Raw genomic sequence first — 22,866 nt, 5'->3', positions numbered from 1 at the left:
ACTGTATATTTAAAAAATGTTGCATACATATATATTTTAATTTGTGTAAATATATAGATATATAATTTAAAAAATTATATACATATATATATATATATTTTATATTAAATATGTATACATATATATATATAAAAATGTATATATTTATACGACAAAATAAAAATATAAAGTAAACATGAAGAACTAATGTATTAGCAGATATAGATTTTAGTGTACACGGCGACTTTAGACCTCTTCATGTGTGTCATGTGTCTTATGTGAAGCCATGTACATTTGTTTGTTTGTTTGTTTGTTTGTTTGAGAGCAGAGAGGAGAGGCATAAAACACGTGGGCGGATGAGATCATCACACACAGAGCAGACGGAAGAGAAACCAGGAACATTGTACATTCCCTCCTGGGAGTCAAATTACGGATCATCACAGAGTTCACAAGAAGACAGGAGACTCCCCTCCAGTGCAGACGAGTTCAGGTTGTGTGTGGCTGCAGGAGAGGAGAGCACTGCCTCAAGAGGGCCTCGGGGGTCCAAGTCCAGCTTCCTTCTCCCCCGGACGGGGACCAAATCCTCCCGGACCCTCGGCGGCCGGCCTGCGGATGAACGGAAGGGGCTTCTTTCTTCCCCGAGGCGGACGACTCAGCTCGCGGTGGCGTCGGATGGCGGCGGCTCCAGACTCTCTGAGACTTCTTCCAACTCATCCAGCAGCTCAGTGAACGCCGGCCGCCGGAAGGACTCCACCTGGAGGAGGAGAGGAGAGGAGAGGGGACGAGGGAAGAGAGGAGAGGAGATGAGAGTAGAGGAGGGGAGAGGAGAGAAGAGGAGAAGAGAGGAGAGGAGAGGAGAGGAGATGAGAGGAGAGAAGAGAAGAGGAGAGGAGAGGGGAGGAGATGAGAGGAGAAGAGAGGAGAGAAGAGGAGAGGAGAGGAGAGGAGAGGAGATGAGGAAGAGGAGGAGAGAGGAGAGGAGAGGAGAGGGGAGGAGATGAGAAGAGAGGAGAGAAGAGAAGAGGAGGAGAGGGGAAGAGAGGAGGAGAGGAGAGGAGGAGAGGAGAGAGGAGAGGCGAGAGGAGGCGAGAGGAGGAGGGGGGAGGAGGAGAGGAGAGGGGAGGAGATGAGAAGAGAGGAGAGAAGAGAAGAGGGGAGGGGAGGAGAGGAGGGAAGAGGAGAGGAGAGGAGCGGAGAGGAGAGGAGCGGAGAGGGGAGGACAGGAGAGGAGAGGGGAGGAGAGGGGAGGAGAGGAGAGGAGAGGAGAGGAGGAGGGGAGGAGAGGAGAGGAGAGGAGAGGAGAGGAGGGAGGAGAGGAGATGAGAGGAGAGGAGATGAGAGGAGAGGAGGAGAGGAGAGGAGAGGAGGGAAGAGGAGGAGAGGAGGAGGAGGGAGGAGATGAGAAGAGAGAGGAGAGAAGAGAGGGGAGGGAGGAGGAAGAGGAGGAGAGGGAGAGGAGAGGGGAGGAGAGGAGAGGAGAGGAGCGGGGAGGGGAGGAGAGGAGATGAGAGGAGAGGAGGGAGGAGGGAAGAGGAGAGGAGAGGAGATGAGAGGAGAGGAGATGAGAGGAGATGAGAGGAGATGAGATGAGAGGAGAGGAGAGGAGAGGAGAGGAGAGGAGAAGAGGAGATGAGAGGAGATGAGAGGAGAGGAGAGGAGAGGTTTTGACTGACGCTGCATTCTCAACACGATCATGTGATGCATGACAGTTTTGCGGATTCAAATTTTTTTAAATTATAAAATATGTAAAGCTGGTTCTGATAGATATACATATATACATACAGTCAGAACCATAACGATTTGGACATTGACACAATCCTCATCATGTTGGCTCTGTACACCACCACAATGGATTTTGAATGAAACAATCCAGATGTGCTTTAAGAGACCTTCAGCTTTAATGTGAGGGTCTTCACCTCCACATCAGATGAACGGTGCAGGAATTACAGCACATGTTGTACATGGCGCCTCCTTCTTAAGGGATCAAAAGTCATTGGACAAACTAACATCATCATCATTGTAATTGTCAATTCTAATACTTGGCTGGAAATCCTTTGCAGTCAATGACATGAAGTCTGGAACCAGAGACGTCTCCAGACGCTGGATTTCATCCCTGGTGACGCTCTGCCAGGCCTCGACTGCCACTGTCTTCACCTCCTGATGCTTCTTGGGGCATTTTGCCTTCAGTTTGGTCTTCAAGTGAAATGCAGCTCCATTGGATTCAGGTCAGGTGATTGACTTGGCCATTGCAGAACATATATACACTTACACTTCCGTTCAAAAGTTTGGGGTCACAAAGAAATGTCTTTATTTTTCAAAGAAAACCACTGTTTTTTCAATAAAGATAACATTAATCAAAAATACACACTATACATTGTTAATGTGGTAAATGACTATTCTAGGTGGAAACGTCTGGTTTCTAATGAAATATCTCCATAGGTGTATAGAGGCCCATTTCCATCAACTATCACTCCAGTGTTCTGATGGTACATTGTGTTTGCTAATCGCCTTAGAAGACTAATATCTGATTAGAAAACCCTTGTGCAATTATGTTAGCACAGCTGAAAACAGTTATGCTGGTGATATAAGCTATACAACTGGCCTTCCTTTGAGCTTGAAGTTTGAAGAACAGAATAAATACTTCAAATATTAATCATTATTTCTAACCTTGTCAATGTCTTGACTATATTTTCTATTCAATTTTCAATTCATTTGATACATAAAAGTGAGTTTTCATGGAAGACACGAAATTGTCTGGATGACCCCAAACTTTTGAACGGTAGTGTATACATCTATATTTACATACATATATATTCATATACACATATATATATATATATATATTTGTTTATGTATATAAATATACATATATTTGTATATACTCTATATTTTTATTTTTTGTGTACATATATTTATATATATATAAATATAAATATATATATATATATTTTTTAAATATATACATTTTATTTTATATATATATATATATATATATGTATACAAAAAACTCTAAATATAAGGTCAACTTGACGTACTAATATATTGGCAGATATAGATATGTTTTATCTTTTATGATGAATTATAATATTTAGTATTTAATTTATTCTTTAACTTTCACAACAACGACAGTGCAAGTACAGACACCTCATCATTCCTTTCTCATAAAAGATAAAAACACATGTCTATCTTTAGTAGTTCTCCATCACTTGTCTTCCAACATTAATATCTTTTGATTCACGTTGCACATGTGTTGTCATACTTCCACCTACCATGCAGCAGCTGGCGGCGAGCTCCAGGAGACGCTGAGGACAGTCGTCCACCAGCTGCCTGAAGGCCTCCACGTCCAGCCCGTAGTCCTAGAAGACACGTGTTATAATTACAATATAATTGTAACATAATTATATATTTATATATATAATAATTATGGGTCTTTTTCACAACACAGAGCAACACGTTTACCCCACACAAAACACAAGGCTCAGACGCGCCGTTGGGTCATAACTCAAAATGTATGACGCCTGACACCAACTCAATACGAAATCTTCATGCACGTTATTGCTTCTACGTCCTTAAATAAAATAATAATCCTCACAACTTTACCGGAGCTTTTTCGACCGTCACATCAGAGAATGTCACTTTCAAAAGCCCCGCCCACATATACAGCCGCTTGTTGTCATGTGACCTAATAGTGAGTCGTGAGCCGGCTCCATTGGTGGAAGAAGGACGTGGCTTTGAGTATTTGAACACAGCCTCTAGTCTAAGCTACTAACATGTGCCAATGTTGCTGTTATCTTCAATTTCACATCACACTGTTGTTTATGTGCTTAAGTAATGTGAGGTCTGGGACACTCAGATGGGCTTTCTACTGCACAATAACATACATTATCCTGAAATCACACACAAAGCAATTCATTGATATTACCAGTGCAGCCTGAGTCAGCGAAATACACGGCACACCATCGATATGAAGTCTAATAACACCGATGTGAGGTCACTACCTGTGTCCTGGGGAGCATCTCTGGGTCGGCAGAGATCCGGGCCAGAACCTCACAGAGCACGATGCCGAAGGAGAACACATCCACCTGGAACAAGGGACGGGCCGCGTTGTCATGAACTAGAACACATATGAATAAGAAGACGCGTAACAACTGTTTTGATCAAGAAAGATCCGTTTGCTGCTTCTTTCTGTCTTCTGTGAAAGTAAATGGATCATTTGGGGGTTTGGGGGGGGGGGGATTGTTTGGAACTTGGATACACTTTAGGTTTGAGGGGATCAGAAGAAAGTATTTGTCAATGTTTTCAGGCACCTTATCAACCAAAGAGAAAATAGATTAATCAAGAATATTAAGATGAATCGATTGATCAGTTGATCCAGAATGCTGCAGCTCGTGTTCTCACTAAAACCAAGAACAGAGATCACATGACTCCTGTCTTAGCTGCTCTGCTCTGGCTCCCCGTGAAATCAAGAATAACATTTAAAACTCTTCTCTTAACCTACAAAGCCTTGATTGGTGATGCTCCATCATATCTTAAGGAGCTTGTAGTACCATATTACCCCACTAGAGAGCTTGTAGTACCATATTGTGTGTGTGTGCGTGTGTGTGTGTGTGTGTGTGTGTGTGTGTGTGTGTGTGTGTGTGTGTGTGTGTGCGTGTGTGTGTTACCTTGCGGTCGTACGGCTCCCCTCGCAGATGTGTATTTTGATAAGCCTCGCCTTTGACTCGAGAGTGATACACACACACACACACACACACACAGGAGAGAGACCCAACAGTCTGAGGTGTGTGTGAGTCAGAGTCGTTATTTCACGTGACGTGTGAATAAACAATAAATACGGGAACTGTGGACGGCTCAACCCAGAGTCTTCAGCCAAGAATGGACAGACTCCCCGTCCTTCACAGAGTCGAAAACCAGAGTCTCATTTTCAGAGACCGTGGAGATTAAAAAACTACGAGAGAAAGCGCAAATCTTTTTGCGCAAACTATTGTCTCTCATTCACTTGTTTCATTGAAGGTGTTTTGTATGCTTTGTAATTCTCCTTGTTTGAATACTTCATTTTCAAAAAATGTTCATGTATACACCGAGATGTCAGTTTGGTCATGGACATTTGGTTTCAAGTGGTGTAAATCCACTGGTGGACATGTGGTGGACCCTGTAGTGACCCGGGGGAGCAGCGCCTGTCGGCTCGTGTTCCTCCAGCTCCAGAGACTCAACGCTGTCCCGTCTCGTTGCAGCGCTGAGCAACACGGTCGCCACGGTGTGCAACCCTGCCGAGTTCGGCTGCATCGACGCCACGGTTTCCCTCCGATGGAAGGCCTCCACCGCGGGTCCCTGAGCCACGAGGCCCTCGGCTTCCTCCAACGACCCGGCTGCCTCGACATGCTCGACGCCGGCTACCGCTCCGACCTCGGCCCGCTGGAGGCGTGCGTCAACAAGGACTGCGGCGGCCTCCAAGAGACCCAAGATGGCGGTGCCCGACTCTTTCATCAGCGACGCGTCGGGGAACCTCGCCGTGGACTTCCAACCCGACGGACAGCGACGCACCACCACCGGATCACGGCGCCAAAATGGCGGTGTCCGTCACAGACTTTGGGAGCTTGGCGGCGGCGAGCCCCACGGGTTTCTGGGAGCTCACGCGCGGCACCACACACAGCACACCGCAGCACTTCAGTCCGAGTGATCGTCCTCTTCCCTCATCCCACCTGGACAGAAGACTGACCTCACTGGAGAATCCACTTTGTTCAAGACATATGAGATATGTGTCTATATATTTACTTGTTTGTTTTCAATTTGTTTGTGTCCTATGACGTCAGTGATGTCTATCATATAGAACTAAAGTCTTGATTTCTCTCAAGAGTCGATAGCCATTTATTTTCTTCCCGTTTGGCGGTCCTGAGATGTGTCACGTCCAGGCGGAGGCCCGAGGGGGCGGAGCCGTGCGGCGCCCTTCCTCTCGTCTTGGAGCGACCGCACCTTGTCCTGCCGTTCTGTTCATCTGCCAAAACTGGCTCACTTTTCTGCCTCTATTCTCAGTCTTGAGTTGCTCGTCTTTGTTGTTTTGAAGTGGTACTTTTTACACTTCAAGTTTTGTTTACAGGTACTTTTTAGTAACCGGCGGTGCAAATGGTTGCTGGTCGCCCCAAGTCCACTTTGCTAGAGTGTGTGAAGAGCAACACGAGCACGGAGATGATCTTCCTCTTCATCTGGCCTCAAAGGTTCTCCTTAAAGCTCGTCTTCGGTTGGTCTGCTTGTTTAGTCATTGTTATCCCATTTAGTCCAACTCTCTTTTATTTGTCGTAAACATGTCAGAATATGCTCTTAAATCAAATCATGCCATGTTCAGCCCACTTAGCAAGCTGTTAGCAGTATTATCTCTTATTTAAAGCCACTTGGATGTTGTGTTGGATCTGCCTCCAGGAGGCCTCGTGTGATCTAGTCAACAGTTTCTCGGAGTAGTAGCAGAAATGGAGGTTTTCTCTTGACTGAAGTCCAGAATTGTGAATTTTCAAAGGTTTTTCGGGTCGATAGGATGCAGTAGTCGTGTTTACTTAATTTATCTATGCATTGTGCTATGACTAGTTTGTTTCAGGGGTACATCATGTGTGTCTTGTCTATCGATGTAGACATTTACCATGACGTGGTTACAGACCGGATTCATGCTTCGGAAACCATTACTAATTAATTTTCCACGCCCAGCATCGGAGGAGATATTCACTTCTGCATTTCATGTAAATAATTAGCAAATAGCCTTTAAAAAGTTTATGAACTGACCTCTTATACTTGTGAATCTATGTCGATACAAAGGTTTTAATTTTGATTCCTTGTCAAAAGGCAATAATTTGTAGATATGTACAGATATTTTGGGTTTTTTGCATTTTATCAGTTGACTTGGTGTTTGAATTGAGTTTCTCTCTTTGGAAAGTCACGCCCCCCCTCGGACACGGCTGAAACACGCATGCCAGCCGTGCCCCCCCCCCCCCCCCCCAGTGGTAACCACTGAAAACGGCTTTACCTGAAGACTTATTGATATTACTCAATGTTGCAATTTTGCCTTCAAAACTTGAAGCCATGTCGAAAAGATGCGTATCCTTCTCTTCTCTTCTTTTCATATCTATATTTGTCTTGACGCTAAAGGGATGGCTGCTGCTCTTAGTGTGTGGAGAGCTAGTTTCTCTTTTTAATGCAATGTGCATCATGCAGTAGGTCCTCAAAGCTCGTGTAGCTTTAGCAGTGCAGTGATATTTATTTCACCTGTGGTTTGTACAAAGACTCAGAAAACTGTCAGAATGTAAAGGCCATTAAGTAGAAGGAGGTTTTTCACCACCCTGTGAACTCTCAAAAATGTGATATTTTATTGATATCTCCGGTATGAGACGTGTGAAATGTTCAAAAAGCTCTTTATTGTTTATAAGAATTGTACATAAGCATTGAGTTTTTGTTTTTGTTTTGGTTAAACATTATTTTGTATTTCTGTTGTACTTTAATACCTTGTGTACAGATCCAGAAATAAAGCTCTGGAAAAGGTGCAGAGACGACTTCATGTTCTTTATCGACAAGAGATTCATAGAAGAGAAAAATTGTAATGGCATGAGTCAGTTAAGTGTAGTTGAAATTGGAAAGTCATAGCATGTCCATAAAGAAATCAAGAAAGGTATAAAGTAAAGCCCTCTAAGGCAAATGTGTGATTTTGGGCTTTATAGATTCAGTATGATGAGGATAACAAAATGTTATATTCATATATATAAAAATACACATTTATATATCTATATAGATATTAGAAGTAGCAGGAAAAAAGTCAGCAGTCATGTTCTGAAAAAAGAACCTTGTGAATAAAAACATAGAAAATATATCCAGATAGACAGTGAAAAATGTAACAATGAGAATTGATCAAGAAGCAATTTTTATTCTAAGAATTTTACATAAACCAATTAGGTATTTTTTTCTTCCCTTTTTGGTAAAAATCATGAAACATGTTCTGTTGTCCTTAAATACCTTGAGTACAGGTCCATGAACAGGTTCACCTGCATGTTCTTCATCATCACAGCACAGATGTTTACTCAGAGAAAACAAGACGGACCGAAACCGACCGCTTTACTGTTCATGCTATATTCTATTTAGAGACTTTCTACTGAATAAATTAGATTAAAATGCGGTCTTTTTTTTGGAGGGGGTCAATGGAGACCCATTTGGATAATTACTAATCAATGCATTGTTGTATAACAGTCAGTATAATGGTCAGGCGCCATGGAATCCGACAGATGTTCAAACTTCCTAATTGTCGGAGCGACGGTGCTGAGGCTGAAACAGATCAGGCATCGTCACCGCCGTCGAGAGTGAGCACGAGTCCTAAAAGTGCTCAGACTCGTGGACTTTGACCAGCGACAGTCTCATGGCACCGCGTGTGAACCGAGACCGTCGACACAAACACAATTCACTGGTGTGGTCGTCTGAGCGGAACGGGCAGAGTGAGAAAGTCCTCGTCCAAGGTCACTTCCACGGCGCTGTCCTGCAGCGCTCCGCCTGCCGCTTGAGCTCCGCCACGTCGTCCTCGTCCCCGTCCTGGTGCGAGGGGCCGGGTTTGTACCTCTGGCTGAAGTGGGTCAGCACCAGCCTCCACGCAGCAGGCAGGCCCGGGCCGCCATCCCGGGCGTACTGTGTCCGCGGTCCTCCGCTTTGGCTCGGTGCTCGTCCCCGAGCGTGGCCTCGTGGACCAGGACGTCCGCCCCGCCGCACAGCCTCAGCGCGCCGTCACGGCCGAGCTGCAGTCGCCGAAGACGCAGACTTTACGACCCGGAATGGCCTCTTCCAGCACCTCGCTGGACAGAACCACGCGGCCGCTGGCCAGCGTTACTGGCTTGCCGGCTTTCAGCTGCGCATAAAGCGGACCCGGTTTCAGGCCTGGGACACACACACACACACACACACAGTGTTAATTCACAATAATCCACACACACCATTTGGAGGATTCACTCTCTGTAATAGCATCTTGTGTCAGAGTGGGTGAGTCTTGTGTACATCAGATCTAAATTTGGGTGACGTAAAAAAGGAAATAGAAAAAGCTTTCGTATAGTACGTCAAGCAAAAGTCAGTCAGTCATACACAATGTCATATGCAACAAAAAACATATTCAGAAACATGTCTTAGTATACATGTCAATAAAAAACATATTCAGAAACATGTCTTAGTATACATGTCAATAAAAAATATATTCAGAAACATGTCAATAAAAAATATATTCAGAAACATGTCTTAGTATACATGTCAATAAAAAATATATTCAGAAACATGTCAATAAAAAATATATTCAGAAACATGTCTAAGTATACATGTCAATAAAAAACATATTCAGAAACATGTCTGAGTATACATGTCAACAAAAAACATATTCAGAAACATGTCTTAGTATACATGTCAATAAAAAATATATTCAGAAACATGTCTTAGTATACATGTCAATAAAAAACATATTCAGAAACATGTCTTAGTATACATGTCAATAAAAAACATATTCAGAAACATGTCTGAGTATACATGTCAACAAAAAACATATTCAGAAACATGTCTTAGTATACATGTCAATAAAAAACATATTCAGAAACATGTCAATAAAAAACATATTCAGAAACATGTCAATAAAAAATATATTCAGAAACATGTCTAAGTATACATGTCAATAAAAAACATATTCAGAAACATGTCTTAGTCTACATGTCAATAAAAAACATATTCAGAAACATGTCTTAGTATACATGTCAATAAAAAACATATTCAGAAACATGTCTGAGTATACAGGACTGTCTCAGAAAATTAGAATATTGTGATGAAGTTCTTTATTTTCTGTAATGCAATTAAAAAAACAAAAATGTCATGCATTCTGGATTCATTACAAATCAACTGAAATATTGCAAGCCTTTTATTCTGATTTATTGCTGATTATGGCTTACAGCTTAAGAAAACTCAAATATCCTATCTCTAAATATTAGAATATCATGAAAAAGTATACTAGTAGGGTATTAAACAAATCACTTGAATTGTCTAATTAACTCGAAACACCTGCAAGGGTTTCCTGAGCCTTGACAAACACTCAGCTGTTATAAATCTTTTTTTTTACTTGGTCTGAGGAAATATTAAAATTTTATGAGATAGGATTTGTACCTCTGGCTGAAGTGGGTCAGCACCAGCCAAAGAATAAGCGTGTCCGGTCGTCCGCCCTCGGCCGCGTGGTGTCAGGACGCCGCCCCCGCCCGCAGCACAGCGCGGCCGCGCGCCACGGCCGCTGCTGCAATGCGAAGACGCAGACTTTACGAACCCCCGCTGGCCAAGCGTTACTGGCTGCCGGCTTTCAGCCTGCGCATAAAGCGACCCGGTTGTTAATTCACAATAATCCACACACACCATTTGGAGGATTCACTCTCTGTAATAGCATCTTGTGTCAGAGTGGGTGAGTCTTGTGTACATCAGATCTAAATTTGGGTGACGTAAAAAAGGAAATAGAAAAATCAAGCAAAAGTCAGTCAGTCATACACAATGTCATATGCAACAAAATACATATTCAGAAACATGTCTGAGTATACATGTCAATAAAAAACATATTCAGAAACATGTCTTAGTATACATGTCAATAAAAAATATATTCAGAAACATGTCAATAAAAAATATATTCAGAAACATGTCTTAGTATACATGTCAATAAAAAATATATTCAGAAACATGTCTTAGTATACATGTCAATAAAAAACATATTCAGAAACATGTCTGAGTATACATGTCAACAAAAAACATATTCAGAAACATGTCTTAGTATACATGTCAATAAAAAATATATTCAGAAACATGTCTTAGTATACATGTCAATAAAAAACATATTCAGAAACATGTCTTAGTATACATGTCAATAAAAAACATATTCAGAAACATGTCTGAGTATACATGTCAACAAAAAACATATTCAGAAACATGTCTTAGTATACATGTCAATAAAAAACATATTCAGAAACATGTCAATAAAAAACATATTCAGAAACATGTCAATAAAAAATATATTCAGAAACATGTCTAAGTATACATGTCAATAAAAAACATATTCAGAAACATGTCTTAGTCTACATGTCAATAAAAACATATTCAGAAACATGTCTTAGTATACATGTCAATAAAAAATATATTCAGAAACATGTCTGAGTATACATGTCAATAAAAAACATATTCAGAAACATGTCTGAGTATACATGTCAACAAAAAACATATTCAGAAACATGTCTTAGTATACATGTCAATAAAAAACATATTCAGAAACATGTCAATAAAAAATATATTCAGAAATATGTCTTAGTATACATGTCAATAAAAAACATATTCAGAAACATGTCAATAAAAAACATATTCAGAAACATGTCAATAAAAAACATATTCAGAAACATGTCTTAGTCTACATGTCAATAAAAAACATATTCAGAAACATGTCAACAAAAAACATATTCAGAAACATGTCTTAGTCTACATGTCAATATAAAACATATTCAGAAACATGTCAATAAAAAACATATTCAGAAACATGTCTTAGTCTACATGTCAATAAAAACATATTCAGAAACGTGTCTTAAAGGAGATTTCCGCGTCAGTCATCCTCCCTGCAGCTGTGCCACGCAGACACCAGGAGCATTGAAGACGTACCGAGTTCCTTCAGGAGCTCAGTCTTCAGTCTCCCGGGTCGATCGTGCTCCTTAATGCAAAACCCGAAGGAGGGGATGCGGTGGAACAGCCTGAAGGCCTTGACCACGAACCTCCGGTCCTCAAAGAGGAGGTAGGAGTCGCTGGAGGCGTCCAGGACCACGGTCCGGCCCGGCTGCTCCTGTGGGTGCGGAGGGCCGCGCGCCGCGGTCACCTGAAGACACGCCGGACATCGAGAGGATGACGCGCTGGGCGAAGAACACCGGGACCGACTTTCAAACAAGTTCAGATGAATTACTGGGAGTCACGCCACAGATTTACTTCGTTGACATTTGGAGACGTTTTGCAAAGACGATGCGATAGGCCGACGCCCACGACATCCCCGGAGTCCTTGTGACTTCACGTCTCATGGGGTCACCGGACCCGATGAGACGGCACAGATCCATCCGCCTGATGGAGCAGCGAGGTCTGGGTCCTGGAATTCCTGCTACCGACTACGCCACTGGCCTGTTGAGACTCCGCCCACTGTTGAGACTCCGCCCACTGTTGAGACTCCGCCCACTCCTCCTCTACTATGAACTATTCATCCACTCTGTCATATTCATTGAATGTGTTTTAACTCTAATGATTCCTTCTGGTCACATGACGTCTATTGTTCTGTCCATCCTGGAGAGGGATCCTCCTCTGTTCTCTCCTCAAGGGTTCTTCACTTTTTCCCCCCTGAAGGGTTATTTGGGAGTTTTTCCTGATCCGATGTGAGGTCAAAGGTCAAAGGTCAGGGATGTCTACGTGTACAGATTGTAAAGCACTCTGAGGCAAATTCGTAATTTGTGAAATTGCGCTCTACAAATAAACCGAATTGAATTGAATACTTTGGCGTTCAGGGTGGAGTTTGGCGTAATAAAATAAAGTGATTTGAATGTGTGTATGGGAGGTAAATAAGAGCAACTTTTAGAACATGACATGAAAACCAGTCGGTTACCTCCGGGCTGAGGCGTCCCTCTTCTGGACTCTGGTCCGCTGTGGGCTCCAGCTCATGGACTGCAGCAACACGACGAGAACAACACAACAGGTCCCATGACTTACGGTGCGTGAGGCTGGAGGTGGAACATGTGTCTGCTGTGTAAACTACAGAGTGTGTTGTATTCTCCACATCATAAAAGCGGAGCTGTGATTTGCTCCCGACGAGCGAAAACCTGATGACGTGTTGCTAAAAATATAGTATTTATATTTATTGCAACGGCTACATGTGACATAAATAAACAAAACCGATGGGTGTTCAAGATACATGTCAAGCCACATGTGTCTGTGTGGGTATAAAGCCATAAATATCAGAATGAAGTGTCGTATCTCCTCCTGAAGGTTGAACTCCCAAAGGTGTGCATGTCTACAGATCAGAGGTGGTACCTCCTACCTGCATACGGGAAGAGCAGCTGGGACCCCGTGAGGCCGAGGGCCACCCGTAAGAAGTGGCGGAGCCCCCGCGGCCCGTAGACCTCCACACAGCTCGGGGGCTGCTGCTCCGCGTTGGTGTTGAGGCTCACGGTGCAGAGGAGGCCGGGCAGGCCGAACAGGTGGTCCCCGTGCAGGTGAGAGATGAACACCTTGGTGATCCGACCTGAGGAGCAACAGGACCACAGGCATGGGGGAACCAACTCTCGCTCTCTTTCAAACTGGTTTTTGTAGCTCTCTCTCTCGCTTTCTCTCTCAAACTTGTTTTGTCTCTGTGGCAGCGGGGGGTGTTAAGGCTCGGCTGCAGAGTGGGTGGAGCGGGGGTGTGGTTCAGGGAACGGTGTCTGATTGTCATCAGCTGGTCTGATGGCAATCAGACCAGCTGATGACAATCTGTGTCTGTGTATCTGCGAGGCTGTGTCTTCAAAAGGAGCTGGATGGACTGAAGACGGGAGAGGGACATGCAGAGCAGAGACACAGTCTGCGTTCGGAATAAACACGATTACCGAATATCCCTCTGGCTGCTGTGGCTTATTGGTGCTTTAGGGGGGGAACCTACTAGTGACAGCGACACACTTGTCACACTGGAGCCAAACGTGGAGCCCTTCTTTTTTCTTTTGGGAAAACAAAGCACATGGAGAGCCAGCAGCACCCAGATCAGCCAACCCAGCCATGGATTCAGCTGGGGCAGATGCTGGAGCGGATGGCAGCAATGCTGCAGGACCAGGCGGAGGCAGGCCGGCAGACACTGGCCCAGGCAGAGGAGCAGACTCACGCCCTGGAACTGCTCGCCCAGACGGCGGCGGTTACACCTTTCCTTGGCGGGGTGGCGTTCGAAAAATGACGGCGGGGGACGCGCAGTCGCCTCGAGACTTTGAGTGGGTGGCGGAGGCGTGCGGCTGGCCAGCGGGAGTGGGCGATTCGCCTCCTGCCCCTACTCACCGGGAGGCGCAGACTGCGGCCCGGGCTTCCCCAGCAGCACGCCACAGTTATGAGGACGTGCGAAGGCGGTGATGGATCGGCTGGGTCTGACTCCGGGGATCACCAGCGCAGGTTTCGCGAGGCCAGGATGGGGTCCGACGACCGGCCGTTTGCCTACGGCGCAAACGGCTGAGGGACGCCAATGACGAGGTGGCTGCAGCCGGGAGCACAGGAGAGCGCAGGCAGTGACAGAACGTGTGATACTGGAGCAGTTTGTTGGGGCCTGCCGCCGAACGTCGACGTGGGTCTGCTGCCACCGCCCGGCATCGCTAGAGGCTGCCGTCACTCTGGCAGAGGACCACCTGGCGGTTTATCCCAGCAGTCAGGTGGACAGCGGCGGCGCACTGGCTCCAGCCAGGCCAACGCAGCTCCTGACGCCACCCACACCGGCCCCAGCAGACACCGCACCCTTCCCAACCCACAGGTAGTCCCTCAAACACCAGGGCAGGAGTGTTGGAGGTGCGGGCAGCCGGACACGTCCGCGGGAGTGTCCGCTGATGGAGGTGGGCCAGGTGATCCGGGTTGCCGGCTCTCCAACGCCTCCCCAGGTCCGGGAGCGACATACCGCGTGCCGGTAAGAATCAGGGGTATACATCAGGCAATGGTGGATTCGGCTGTACACAGTCTATGATCCACCAGAGCCTGGTTCGACCAGGGGCATTGGTGGAGGCATTGTGGGTGAAGATAAGGTGTGTGCATGGGGACATTCACGAGTATCCCATAGTGTCAGCGGAAATTAGGTACGGGGAAAAAGCATAACGTGAAGGTCGCGGTTAGCTCCTTTACGCACCTTAATCTTGGGAACCGATTGGCCAGGGTTTGACAAGTTAATGGGGAAGGCTGCGGGGGTGCGTTCACGGCAGACAGGGGCATGCGGTGTGTGCGCCGTGCTCAGCGGTGACGAGGTTGTCCGACACTGCAGACGGGAGGGGAACCGTGGAGCCTCCTATGGCGACTCCTCCGGCTCGAGTTTCACTCCATGGAAGATTTTCCACCGAGCAGTCTCGAGATGATACTCTACGCTCAGCCTTTGACCAAGTGATACGAATTGATGGTCAGCTGGTGCACCCTGACGCAGCGCAGACATATCCGCACTTCACATTGATCAGGGACAGACTGTACAGAGTGAGCCGTGACACTCACACAGGGCAGGAAAGCACCCAGTTGTTGGTCAAGACCCGCCGGGAAATGGTTTTCCAGGCGGCTCACTATAACCCAATGGCTGGTCACATGGGATATGATAAGACTCTGGACCGGATAATGACCCGATTTTATTGGCGGGCATCCGGGCGGATGTCGCCGTTGGTGCGCCCTGCCCGGAGTGTCAATTGGTAAACCCTCCGCCATTCCGAGGGCACCTTTGCGCCTTTGCCATTAATGGAGGTTCCATTTGAGCGAATCGCTATGGACCTCATCGGGCCATTTCACCGGAGTGCACGCGGATATCGCTTTGTGTTAGTCTTCGTGGATTACGCAACACGATACCCGGAGGCGGTGCCTTTGCGCAACATTTCTGCAAAGAGTGTCGCGCAGGCGCTGTTTCAGGTCATCTCCCGAGTCGGAATCCCGAAAGAGATTCTGACGGACCAGGGCACCCAGTTCATGTCAAGAACACTGAGAGAACTTTACGGGTTACTGGGCATCAAGTCTATCCGGACCAGTGTGTACCACCGACGGGCTGGTGGAGCGTCTGAATAAGACTTTGAAGTCCATGATCCGTAAATTTATTAATGACGATGAACGTAATTGGGATAAATGGCTTGACGCTCTGTTGTTTGCAGTACGGGAGGTTCCCCAGGCCTCCACGGGATTTTCTCCCTTTGAACTTTTGTTCGGCAGGACTCCGCGGGGGGTGCTCGACCTCATTAAAGAAAACTGGGAGGAGGGGCCGAGCACCAGTAAAAACGAGATCCAACACGTCCTGGACCTGCGAGCAAAGCTCCACACACTGGGTCAGCTGTCACGTGAGAATTTGCTCCAGGCCCAGGAGCGTCAGCAGCGGCTGTACAACAGAGGTGCCAGGCTGAGACAATTCACACCGGGAGAGAAGGTACTTGTTGCTTCCTTCTTCCAGCTCTAAACTCCTCGCCAAGTGGCAAGGGCCCTTTGTGGTCACACGCGAGTGGGGGATGTCGACTATGAGGTGGTGCGTTCTGATAGGGGCGGAGCTACACAGATTTACCACCTCAACCTCCTAAAAGCATGGAGGGAGGCAGAGTCTGTTTCTCTGGTGTCCTCGGTATCTGAGAGAGAGGAGCTGGGGCCTGAGGTCCCAAAATCCACCAATCCGGCCTCGCTCCTTTGTGAAGACCATCTCTCCGGGACCCAGAAAACAGACATTGCCCGGTTGCAAAAGCAGTTTGCTGATGTGTTCTCTCTCCTTCCAGGACGCACAAACCTCATAGAGCACGAGATTGAGACTCCTCCGGGCGTGACAGTGCGGTTACGACCCTACAGGTTACCTGAACACAAGAGAAAGGTGGTTCAGCGGGAATTGGCTGCAATGCTGGAGATGGGGGTAATAGAAGAGTCCCACAGTGCCTGGTGTAGTCCCATTGTTCTTGTGGTCAAGAAGGATGGGTCTATACGGTTCTGCGTGGACTATCGCAGGGTGAACGATGTGTCACGGTTCGATGCTTACCCAATGCCCGGTCGACGAGCTCCTGGACCGACTGGGCACCGCGTGTTTCTTTACGACACTGGATTTAACCAAGGGCTACTGGCAGATTCCTCTGTCGCCAGAGTCTAAGGAAAAACGGCCTTCTCCACTCCGCTTGGTTTGTACCAATTCACCACGCCTTTGGGTTGTTCGGGGCCCCAGCCACGTTTCAACGCCTCATGGACCGGGTGCTGCGTCCGCGACGCTGCATATGCTGCCGCCTACCTGGATGATGTGATCATACACAGCACCACCTGGGCGGAGCATGTGCAGCGGTGGGCGGTGCTGGAGTCCCTGAGGCAGGCGGGCCACGGCCAACCCGGGAAGTGTGCAGTTGGACGGAGGAGGTACGGTATCTGGGGTACCACTTGGGCGCCGGGCAGGTGCGCCTCAGGTGGACAAGACCGCCGCCATCGCAGCCTGCCCGCGCCCAAGACTAAAAAGAGGTGAGGCAGTTTTGGGGCTGGCGGGCTATTACAGGCGGTTCATCCCGAACTTTGGAGCTGACCAGCCTTGACTGACCTGACCCGGAAAGGTGCCTCAGATCCGGTCCAGTGGACGGAGCGGTGCCAGTTGGTGTTTGAGGAGGTAAAGCAAGCTCTCTGTGGGAACCCTCCTTCACACACCTAACTTTCTCTCCTTTACTCTGCAGACCGATCGTCGAACAGAGGGCTGGGGCCGTTTTGTCCCAGCAGGTGGAGGGTTTGACCGCCCGTGCTGTACATCAGCCGCAAGCTATCGGAGAGGGAGGCAGGTACAGCACGGTGGAGAAGGAGTGCCTCGCCATCCGGTGGGCGGTCGACTCCCGCGCTACTACCTCCTGGGACGCTCATTCACCCTCTGGTCGGACCACGCCCGCTCAATGGCTCCACCGCATGAAAGATACCAACGCCCGAATCACTCGGTGGTATCTGGCTTTGCAGCCTTTAATTTCAAGGTGATCCATAGGCCGGGTACACAGATGGTCGTCGCCGACTTCCTCTCCCGCTCTCATGGGGGAGGGAGTAGGTTAGGCGGATGTTGCCCGGCCTAAGTCGGGCGGTGGAGGTATGTGGCAGCGGGGTGTTAAGGCTCGGCTGCAGAGTGGGGGGAGCGGGGGTGTGGTTCAGGGAACGGTGTCTGATTGTCATCAGCTGGTCTGATGACAATCAGACCAGCTGATGACAATCTGTGTCTGTGTATCTGCGAGGCTGTGTCTTCAAAAGGAGCTGGATGGACTGAAGACGGGAGAGGGACATGCAGAGCAGAGACACAGTCTGCGTTCGGAATAAACACGATTACCGAATATCCCTCTGGCTGCTGTGGCTTATTGGTGCTTTAGGGGGGGAACCTACTAGTGACAGCGACACACTTGTCACAGTCTCTCTCTCTTTTTCAAACGTTTTATGTAGCTCTCTCTCTTTTTCAAACGTTTTATGTAGCTCTCTCTCTCTCTCAAACTTATATTCTCTCTCTCTCAAACTTTTTTTTTCTCTCTTTCAAACGTTTTATGTAGCTCTCCCTCTCACTCTCTCAAACTTTTTTTGTATCTCTCTTTCAAAATGGTTTTGTATCTCTCTCAAACTTGTTTCTCTCTCGCTCTCTTTCAAACTTGTTTTCTCTCTCTCTCTCTTTCAAACGTTTTATGTAGTTCTCTCAAACTATTTTTGTATCTCTCTCTTTTAAACTTGTTTTGTATCTCTCTCAAACTTTGTTTCTCTCTCTTTCAAACGTTTTATGTATCTCTCTCTCTCAAACTTGGTTTCTCTCTCTCTCTTTTGAACGTTTATGTAGCTCTCTCTCTCAAACTTTGTTTCTCTCTCTCTCTTTCAAACGTTTTATGTATCTCTCTCTCTCAAACTTTGTTTCTCTCTCTCTCTCTTTCAAACGTTTTATGTCGCTCTCTCTCTCTTTCAAACTTTTTTTGTATCTCTCTCTCTTTTTCAAACGTTTTATGTAGCTCTCTCTCTCTCAAACTTTTTTTGTATCTCTCTCTTTTAAACTTGTTTTGTATCTCTCTCTCTTTCAAACTTTGTTTCTCTCTCTCTCTCTCAAACTTTTTTTTCTCTCTTTCAAACGTTTTATGTAGCTCTCCCTCTCTCTCTCTCAAACTTTTTTTGTATCTCTCTTTCAAAATGGTTTTGTATCTCTCTCAAACTTGTTTCTCTCTCTCTCCCTTTCAAACTTGTTTCTCTCTCTCTCTCTCTCTCAAACGGGTTTTGGATCTCTCGCTCTCTTTCAAACTTGTTTTCTCTCTCTCTCTCTCTCTCTCTCTCATTCTCTTCATCAGTTTCTTTTCAAAAGCACTTCTGTCAAAGATTTTTTACTCAAATCTATGGTATCCTCTCAAACTCTCTCAACTCTCCTCTGTAAACTGTTTTCACATGTCTCACCTCTTAAATCTTTTTAAATGTATTTATAATCCTCTTTACAAATTGATTTTCCTCCCTGAAACTCACCTGCTTGTGTTGACATCTCTCTCTCTTTTTCACTAGTGATTTAAAAACAAACATTTTATGTTCAACTCTTTCACTTTCTGCTTTATTCAAATTTCTCAAAACTTGAATTTAAAATAATTAAAATCACACAAAGATCAGCACTTTTAAATATATGAAACACATGGCTAAATTATATCTGCAGCCGGATCACAACTGTTTATTCTGACAGGTATTCTCCTCTCAGGACAGAAATTCTCTGCTGCAAACATACAGAATATATACAATATTTCACAATATGTATTAAATTACAAGTTTATATCTTCTTTCATATTCTCTTGGTTTCTCTGTGAACTGGTCTTTGTGATCATCTCATATTCAGTGTATTTCACTCAAACTGCGTAGGTCAGAATCAACATTTCTGGTCGAATAATAATCAATGTTGTGTCAATAATCAGCTTTATTCTCCTCATCCTTCTCAGGCCCCGGAGGCACAGGAGCAGCTGCACTGCTGCAGTCTGATTGGATTCCAATATTGCGGGTCCTATGCAGGTATATCAGAACCTTAGAACTGAAACGTTTTATAAAGGTTAATTCGCGGATACAGCTGTCAAACAATGGCAAAAAGATGTCTTGTCATACTGAAATCTGCTGTTAAAAATCCCTGTTTATTGAACAAATGCAATTATTTTTCTCTTTTGCAGGCAAATTTAAAAACAAGAATACATTTTGTTCCAAGATCAGATCACTGTTTAGTTTAATAAATGAACATCATAGAAAATAATATAAATACAGATCAGCACTGGTTCTTATAATGATAGTAATAAAGTGGATTAATTTAGTAGGCCACTGAAGGAGACACTAGCATGGTATTCTCTCTGGACAACTTCTCCAATATTATTGTGTGACAAAATAAACTCAGAAAAACTCAACTCAAAGCGACAGCACTCTATGAATGCACAGATGTATGGGATGACAAGAATCACAGGGGTTGTTGTTGTTTATTCATTGTATTATGGGCTTATTGTCTCCATTGCATGATTCATTGTAAAAATTCTCAAAGCACAAATCACACTACGAATTAAATAAACGAAATGAACCTAGAATTCTATAGCTTTGGGCTGCTTGTCAAGGTTTGTAATGACACCAAATATTGTGAGGTAACATCAGAATGTATTTCTGTTTACAGCTCCTCGAAATGGAGTTTTCAACAGACTCATCCCAGTCACGCAATGGAACGCATCCTACAATATGTATATAAACAACAACAACCTAAGAAGATCAAACAAATAATTAATCCTGATATCGATCAACTTTACCCATGTAAAGTGGAAGGACTATTTAACCTACCACTCATTGAAAGCTTTCATGTTTTCACATTTAAAACCAATATCTCAAAAGTTTGATTTTCTATTTTCTTTTCAAATGCTGAGAGCTAAAGCGCATCTGAAACCAATGCTGATGATCCTATACGATTCACAGAAGAAACAAACCCAACGAGCAGAGATACTGTGTTAATGCAGCTCTCAAGTGTCACATTTGGTTTGAGATAATGATTCTCACGCTTTAAGAAAATATATTTAATGAATGTGTCAGAAAACATGATGGCCCGTGTCACCATGTGCAAGTTGTCTGCTGTGAGGAGCCACTTTCAATAATCAAAACAAAGATTCACAATACCAATCAGATATCTTGTATGGTAAAGATTTCATCCAGCAACCAATGAAAATAAAGCATCCTGATAGATATGTCTCTACTTCAAAACAAGATGAGACTGCAATTAAGTACTCATCTCAAAAAAACAAATAATTTTTTTTCTTATTTTGTGTGGTGATTCTCAGCTGTCATAAAAGCAGCAGGACAGCAGAATGGATTCATGTCAAAATCTAGCATTGTTGTTAACTCACATAGCAGTATCACTTTGTTCACTAAAATCTCAAAATTTCAAACAGACTTTCATGATGATTATAAAGAATTTAAATCAGGACTTTGTCAATAGAATTCTGTTTTGAATGAGTGGTTATTACTTTTATTTCTTTCTGGTCAGAGCTGGACTTTTGAGGCCAGAACTCAACATATAAACGCCACATTAATTCAAACTGATATTTCAATTGTCTCTCAAAAATCTCAGACTCTCATCAATTTTTGAAAGTTCCTCTATTTACTGATTGCTGCTGTTGTATTTCACAGCGACTATTTTCACTTTCCTGGAACAATCAGACCCAAACGGGACTGCAGTCAAACCAAGATGAAAAACACAGTCAACCAGGCACTTTTTCAGACAGGGCTTACTAGCTGTGAAAGCTGTCTTCAAAATAAGAGCACTTTGAACGTGATATGACAAACAGCCAAATACAGATATGTGATTCTTCTAAGAGATGAAAAATCATGAATGGTATTATGATGAACACATTAAATGAAATAAATATTATTCCAATATTGGGATATTCTGATTTATTTCAAAATGCTGTCCTTCTGTGCAAATGGTCTCTAATTTCAGAATAGATTTGAACACTGGTGCTAACACTCACTCTGATTCATGTGAGTACCAATGTCATAAGATAATCAAGACTTCATTTGATTTCTTTCATGAAAGCACTTCATAAAGTTAATATATTTCAATATTTGATATTTCTTTGAAGCAAATCTGTAATTTCTTGAAAAAATCACTGCAGTCTTGTTAGGTGACCTCAGCTAGGTCCATGATTATTTCATGAGATATTACTGTGTAGATTTTGAATAAATTCAGTTTAAATTGCGAAATAATATTATTAATATTATGTATTTGGATTTTATTTAAGCAAATCTGAAACTTTCTTGAAAATACACTGCAGTCTTGTTAAGGTGGCTCTAGGTCCATGATTATTCTCATGAGATATTACTGTGTGATTTGGAATGATTCAATTCAAAGTTAAAATAAATATTATTAATACAATTTATTTTGAAAAACTTACACTGCAGTCTTGTTATTGACCTCTGCTCATGAATATTTCATGAGATATTACTGTGTAGATTCATAGAAGGACTTTCCATATTTGTCAAAGAAAGACAGATTTGCTTAAAGACCTTTTTCACAGTTTCATTTGTGAAATAAATCAAAATGTTGCCTATTAATAATGTTTGCTCTCAATGATGTTCAAAATCTGCAGTGTTCTCATGAAAAATTCATGGGCCTGAGTCACCCTAACTGGACTGCAGTGTTTCGCTTGGATACAAATATCAAAATTGCCATATTTGTTTTGCTAACAAAATGAATGTTCAAAATCTACACCTATCATGAAAATATTCTGATGTGAGGTCACTGAGACTGCATTGCCTCTTTTCAAGAAAGTTTCAGCAAATCAAATAGTCATATATTAATAATATTTGTTTCTCGCTAACTTTGAATTGAATTCTTTAAAATCTACAGTAATATCTCATGAAAATATGCATGGGCCTAGCAGGGTCACCTAACAAGACTGCAGTGTAACTTTTTCAAAGAAAGTTCAGATTTAAAAATTAAAATCCAAATATTGCCATAATATTCATAATATTTATTTCTATTCTTTGAATTGAATCTTCAAATCTACACAATAATATCATGAAAATATTCATGGGCCTAGCAGAGGTCACTAACAAGACTGCAGTGTAACTTTTTCAAGAAAGTTTCAGATTTGAAAATAAAATCCAAATATTGCCATAATATTAATAATATTTATTTTCGCTAACTTT

The 22,866-nt window shown here is 44.1% G+C and overlaps 1 pseudogene; it reads right to left on the bottom strand.

Moving 5' to 3' along the window:
- Positions 1-7,861: 7,861 nt before the first annotated feature.
- On the bottom strand, positions 7,862-14,349 carry LOC130196332 (zinc phosphodiesterase ELAC protein 1-like; annotated as a pseudogene).
- Positions 14,350-22,866: the final 8,517 nt, after the last annotated feature.

The sequence above is a fragment of the Pseudoliparis swirei genome, chromosome 7, assembly GCF_029220125.1.
Source record: "Pseudoliparis swirei isolate HS2019 ecotype Mariana Trench chromosome 7, NWPU_hadal_v1, whole genome shotgun sequence".
Lineage (NCBI taxonomy): Eukaryota > Metazoa > Chordata > Actinopteri > Perciformes > Liparidae > Pseudoliparis > Pseudoliparis swirei.
The sequence above is the reverse complement of the archived record's forward strand: the minus strand, read 5'-3'. Positions and strand labels throughout refer to the sequence as shown.